This window comes from Cynara cardunculus, assembly GCF_001531365.2.
Source record: "Cynara cardunculus var. scolymus isolate 2C chromosome LG 1, CcrdV1, whole genome shotgun sequence".
NCBI lineage: Eukaryota > Viridiplantae > Streptophyta > Magnoliopsida > Asterales > Asteraceae > Cynara > Cynara cardunculus.
The window spans coordinates 40,502,078-40,508,699 of record NC_037528.1 but is presented as its reverse complement, the minus strand read 5'-3'; the positions used below and the strand labels follow the sequence as shown (position 1 = coordinate 40,508,699).

At 37.8% G+C, this 6,622-nt stretch overlaps 1 non-coding gene across 1 annotated transcript; it reads left to right on the top strand.

Moving 5' to 3' along the window:
- Window positions 1-5,370: 5,370 nt before the first annotated feature.
- LOC112503113 lies at window positions 5,371-5,477 on the top strand. The gene has a single exon (XR_003067857.1). It is a non-coding gene; the product is annotated as a small nucleolar RNA R71 (small nucleolar RNA).
- Window positions 5,478-6,622: the final 1,145 nt, after the last annotated feature.

Below are 6,622 nucleotides of genomic sequence, written 5' to 3'. Positions count from 1 at the left end.
ACTAAGAGCAAGTAAATAAAGAGATATTAGCATACAAAATAGGAGTTACCTACTGGTGGTTTCACAGTTTGCACACCTAAAGTGTTTTAGGTGTTTGGAGAACAAAACTCCATATTTTCATGTGATTCCACTTGCATGCAGAAGATAACTCATATATTTAACTCTCAAAGGAAGAATCATCCTTTTTTATCGAGTTTTGAAAGAGATATGGCCATTGGAACATACATATACAAATCTGTCAAATTCGGACAGATTGCATGTTCACTTTGTTTTGAGTAGTTAAAACCTCAAATCACCACATTATTGAATGAAATCAGTGGCATTTGAAAGTTAACTCATTAAGTTAACTTCCAAAAGAAAAATCAATGATTTTGAATGATTATCTAGAGAGTTATGGCTGTTTAATGTAGGGTTTACCTACTGAAAAACTCTCAGATGCACATATATAATGTTTTGAGTATTTGGGGAGTCAAAACTCAATRTTTTTGAGTRAGACYAATTGKATTAMAACCCCAACTCAATAAATAAACTTTTAGAAGAAGATTCATAACCTTTGAACATATTATTTTGAAGATATAGACGATTTATGTACATGCACATAATCTGTCAGCACCAAAAAATACCATTTTTAAGAAACAAACCCACATGCAACATGATTTTACCTATTTTCTTGAGTTCTAATGTTTGGGTCATAGATTACCACCATTATATGAACATTTTTACATGTTTTTGGTGTGTAATCTCTCCTTAAAACTCAAAATTTTCGGAGGTTAGAAGATAGTAGATAGAAATGCATAAAAAGTGGGTTTTTCTCCCAAAATTTGCAAGAAAAAGAGGAAGATGAAGATGTTACCTTGATTATTGAWGYAAVGAATGTAATATCTTCAAATCCTTGCTATTTTGATGAAGAAATATAAAGAAATTTGCTGGAGTATGAAGGATGAATAATGTAACCTTGAGAGTCTCTTGAGTTTAGAGAGGGAGAGGGATAGAGTTTCAAATTTTGAAAATGCGTTAAAAATGGAGAAATAAGAATTTTTATATGTGGGTATTAGGAGTGGGGGATGGCCATGGGAGCCCAAGCCCACAATAATAATAACTTTTTTTTTTATAAACTTTTAAGCCCAAATTTGTTAAAATATCATTTTTTTCAATTTTGACATTTTTCTTCAAATTAAAAACCCATGATGGCTAAATTCATTTAAATAAAAAGTTTTATACTTAAAACACTAAAACTTGGTGTTTTATATAAATTGGGTATAAATTAGAGCATTTGGCACTGTATAGGACGTTTCAGATAATTACGGGTCGGAACCGGACATTCTAAGCAACTACCGAAATTTTTAGAAATTTTTCGGCCAAACTAATCTAACTAACTCCTAATCTTATAAATTATCTTCAATAACACTAATATAAACTTAATAAGAGCTAACCTGGAAATTCAAATTTGACAGTTGTCACACCAGAGTTTTAGAGAACGCTTCGTTGAAACTAACGTTGGCAGACATGTCCAAAAGCATCCTTGTTCCTACAGTGGAGTCCGCCGGCTTTTCAACCATTGGCTCGATCGTAGGACTTGTCTCCAAACCTTCATCTACAACTTCAACAACCTCAATTGTTCTTTCCCGAACTGATTTCGGGTCAGAAGCTTCAGCAGTAACGACTTGAGTTGATGGCTCCTCACCAACCCCTGCACCTTGTTCAGAAGTCTCAGCCAATCTCTGTCTCTTTCTCTCCCCCTCATGACTATTTGGATCGTCCTAATCGCCATGCCTTCTTTTGAGAGATATGGCCTAAGACCTACAGGTTTCTTCTAATGTAGACACCCGTTCAGCTAGGGCGTCTATTGAACTTTTAAGATCTTGGGTGTTAGATGTGATCAACTTGCTAACTTTGGAAAACTAGAAGTAACCACATCTTGAAAATCCAAAAACTCTGAGGCTCTAACAACGGGGTTCACGTCTAATTGTTGAYGTAGGAGACCAACCAAATCTRCRTCCTCAGCATCTGGATTCTGAGATGCCATCAACTTGGCATACAGCAACGATTTCAGCTCATCCACCGATTGATCTGGTATAGACGGTTCAGGAACATGCAGTGGTGATGGCACAGACGGTAGCTCTTCTTCTATAACCTCCTTCCCCTTCAAAATTCTTTTGTGACTAGCCATTTGAGCATCAAAATTTTCTTGAACAGCCTTTAGGGCGCCGTCCAGATATTCCCTTGACACAAAGTCGGGTAAAGTAATTCCTGGTTCACTTAGAATACCAGTTGTAACAACAGTTGAATAAACTGTTGTGCCTATGTTCAATGTTGGCATAATATTAGCATTGGTAGGACTTCCGACCTGTCCTTATGGAATGTCAAAAGACACCACTCTGGTCGTTCCGGCTAGTTCACTAAGAACTGCACTTGGAACAACATATGCTCCTGACTCATGTGTACCTATGTGTATCAGCTGTAGACTCGAGGTACACAGAATTGAAGTCGTAGGCTGGGGCAGCGGCCTACTTGTTTCAATAACTACATTCTCCAATTGAGAAGTAGTTAGCGTATGAGCTATATCCCCATGTGAAATTGAAACAATTGGTTGTTGAGAACCAATTGAGTGGATAGGAGGGGTGTGCAAATGCATAGCTGGGCTAGCTATGTCTTGTTCAATACTAACATTCAACGGATGAATGTCAGTAGCAGATGTGGTTGCCCGGCTAAGTGTATCAGTTTGGATAAGAGCTTGATCTTCTTTTTCTGCTCCACTCTCACCCTCTCCAAAAATGGAGCTGTTATGATTAGTCGATGATAAATAATATCTAATAAAGTTTATCCAAACATTCTTATCAGAAGACAAATTGGCAGCCTTAAAGGTTTTCAACATGAAATGAGTGTAAGGCTCCCAATCAGTCCTAGGCATTCCAAGGAAAGTCATGATCTCAACCACATATGCCTCAGAGGTCATGTACAAGAGTGAATCATTATCATAATCTATGTGAGGTGAGATACGGACAATTTATTTATGGCTTTGTCAAAAGTAGACACCTTTTTTGTGGCTCTATGGATGTAAAGTTATTGTCATCTAGGATGATTTTATGTTGACAAAAAGGACTAATCCCCTTTTGGTCGTCAATGATCAATCCTATAGCTTTTGTGTGCAACTTCAACATATTAACCAACTTCTTCTCTTGATGCAAATCTAGGGTAGATGAAATGATGACAGACAATTTGCCTTCTTCTTCTGAAAAAACATACTTCAAATGGGATGAGAGTTGTTTCAACTCCAAGTCAGGTGGTGATACAATGGATGGGATGAAGTCTTTCTGCTCACTATTTTCCAGCAGCTCAAATGCAGTAACATCACATGGGATACCATCATCCTCTCTTAAATCTAACTCCTCAACAATCTCTTCATTTATTTCAACACTATCCTCTTCCTCTAACTTACATACCTCTCTAATTCCTTCCTCATAACACATTGATTCTATTTCACAAATTCTTGAACACTTTTCCAAATAGTCAGGGTATTTCAAAGAATTGAAAACATTAAATGTGACTTTTTGGTCCTGAAGTCTCATAGTCAGCTTTCCTTTCTGGACATCTATCAAAGTTCTTCCGGTGGCTAGGAATGGTCTCCCTAAAATGATAGGAATGTCCTTATCGGCCTCAAAGTCTAAGATGATAAAATCTTCCAGAAATATGAACATGTCAACTTGCACTAAAATATCCTCAATCTTTCCCTTAAAGTATGCAATGGATTTGTTGGCCAATTGAAGTGTAACAGTGGTACGTCTAGCCTCACCGATGCCTAAGGTGTTGAAAATAGATAAATGCATGAGGTTGATACTTGCACCTAAGTCATACAAAGCTTTCCCAATCTCTTTCCCACCTATAGAACAAGGAATAGTGAAACTTCCCGGGTCTTTAAGCTTATGAGGTATCTTGTTGGTCAGAAGTGCACTACATCTTTCAGTAAGAGCTACGGTTTCATACTCGGTCAACTTCTTCTTCTTACTTAAGATGACCTTGAAGAACTTAGCATAACTAGACATTTGCTCGATTGCCTCAACAAGTTGAATGTTGATTTGCAATTCTTTAAACACATCCAAGAATTTTTTTTAAATGCAGTTCTTCCTTCTGATTCCTCAACCTTTGGGGGTAAGGTACATAAGGAGGAACTAGTTTTGTGACAACTTTGTTTGAATGTGTTGGGCAAGATGAGTCTTTTACGTCTTGGGTGGTCTTACTCTCGTGTGGTGTGGATGAGGTTACGACTTTGGTCTTAGGATCTGTTATAACCTCATTTTGTAATGACTTTGTTCTAGTGGCCTCTTCTGGAAACAGTAAAGGGTAGTCTGATTTTGGGGGGACAATATTGGTAACCTTAGATGATTGGTTTTCTAATGGTTTCGGTGGTTTTTCAATAACAGGGTCCAATACTGTAGCATCAGTTTTTGACAAAATTTGTTCACGATCTTTTTGCATGGCCTCTGTTAATTCCTTTCCACTTCTCAGGGTTACTGATTTCACATGTTCCTTTCCTAAGGCTCTYGGGACTTCTGTGTTACTAGGCAAAGTACCAAGGACTCTATTGGTTTGATTGAGTGCAAGTTGACTGACTTGGGTTTCCAGATTTCTGATAGCAACACTTTGCTAATTAAAAATAGATTGATTCTGAGAGTTTTGTTGGGATATCAAAGCTTGATTTTGAGCTTGAGCTTGCACAAATAACCCTTTTATCATTGCTTCCAAAGAAGATGATAAATCAGCCTGTGGAGGTGGCTTGTTTTGAAAAGGTGGTTGAGAAGTTTGAAAATTTTGGTGATGATTTTGGGAACTACTCGCATGTTGTTGGAGTTGAAAGTTAGAGGTTCCTTGCTGCTTAGGTGCAGGTGGATTTAAACATGGACTGTTCCAAGAAAAATTCAGGTGTTGTTTCCAACTCATATTGTAATTGTTGGTATATGGACCAGATCCATTATGAACAAAGTTTATGGATTCAAAATTATGAGGACAATGTTCATACGAATGTTCTCCACCACAACAAAGACATTGCACTGAGAGGACTTTTGGAATAGGTGTAGTAACAGCTGGCTGCACTCCTTGGCTAGAAGTAAGGTTTTTAATCATGGTGGCCATGGAAGTGAGTTGTGCTGTTAATGCAATGTATGCATCTACATCGTGAATTCCAGCAGTCTTCTTTTGCGGTTGAGCACGTGGATCTACCAATGTCCATTATTTTCCGAAATCTTTTCAAGGATCTCATACCCTTCATTGTAGGTACTAGCTGTAAAGGCCCCTCCTGCAGTCGCGTCAAGCATTTGTTTAGCCATGGGACTTAACCCATTGTTGAATGTCTCGAGTTGAATAAAGTAGGGAATGCCATGGTGTGGGCATTTTCTTAACAGCTCTTTAAACCTCTTCCATGCACCAGGAACAACCTCATCGTCCATTTGTTTAAAAAGACATATTTCATTTTTGGACTTAGCGTTCCTAGTGGGTGGAAAATATTTTCGCAAATTTTTTTCAGCCATATTATTCCACGATGGCACAGAACCCTGTGATAATGAATTAAACCATGCCTTTGCCTGATCCCGTAAAGAAAACGGGAATAAAGTGAGTCCTAAAGCGTCGTTAGACACTCCCGGGATCAAGAAAGCGTCATTGATTTCCATGAAAGACTTTAAATGTGAGTGAGGGTCTTCCGATGGTAATCTGACAAATTGTCCATTTGCTTGCAACATGTGAAACATGATCGGTTTAAGTTCGAAATGGAGGGCTGTCATTTGTGGCCTAACTATCCTGGAATTTAATTGCTCAAAATCAGGGATATCATAGTCCATGATTCTTCCAATCTTAGAATTTGCCAAATTAATTATATTTGGAGTTTGCGCTCTTGGTTGATCATTATTTTCCGATTCTGTGTCCTCATTACCCAAATCATTATCATGGTGTGGGTGTCCTTGTGGAAAGTTCTGAAATGACGGTATTGGTGCAAAAACAGGCGGTTGATTTTCCAAATGCGACACATTTGGAATGATTGGGGGAGGTAACAACATGTTGGGAGGGAGTAGAGCAAAAAATGCTCTTTGAGCCCTCCTTCTTTGGCGAAATGTTCTCTCAATATCGGGATCAAATTTGAGAAACTCCTCACGGTGTATCCGTGGCATAAACCACTTTCAAGATGATTCAAACGGTACTAGAAAAATCAAATCTTTACTTTACTCAAAAGAAAACTTTTAGCTTGCCAATCGCCGGCAGCGGTGCCAAAAACTAGGTAGGTTATATTGCACACCTTTAGACATAATTGAACCACAAAGCAAGTATACAATATGGTCCAATATCGTCTTTCCATGTAATAAAGTGGTAAAATACCGATTTATCGTCCACGGAGATTGTAGCAAAAGTCTAATGAGAGTCCAATGAAAGAGATGATTTCACATGATGAAATTGAAGACTTCAATTTGATTTTGAGTTAACAATAATAAAATAACATAATATAAAGGGTAGCATGGGTGTAAGACTTATGGTAAAATGAAAACACAAATTCCAACAGACAAAATTAGCTCCACCATCTATTTTGAAGGTATTCCTCTCGGACTTCACCTTTGCACTATATTATAGCTTTCAA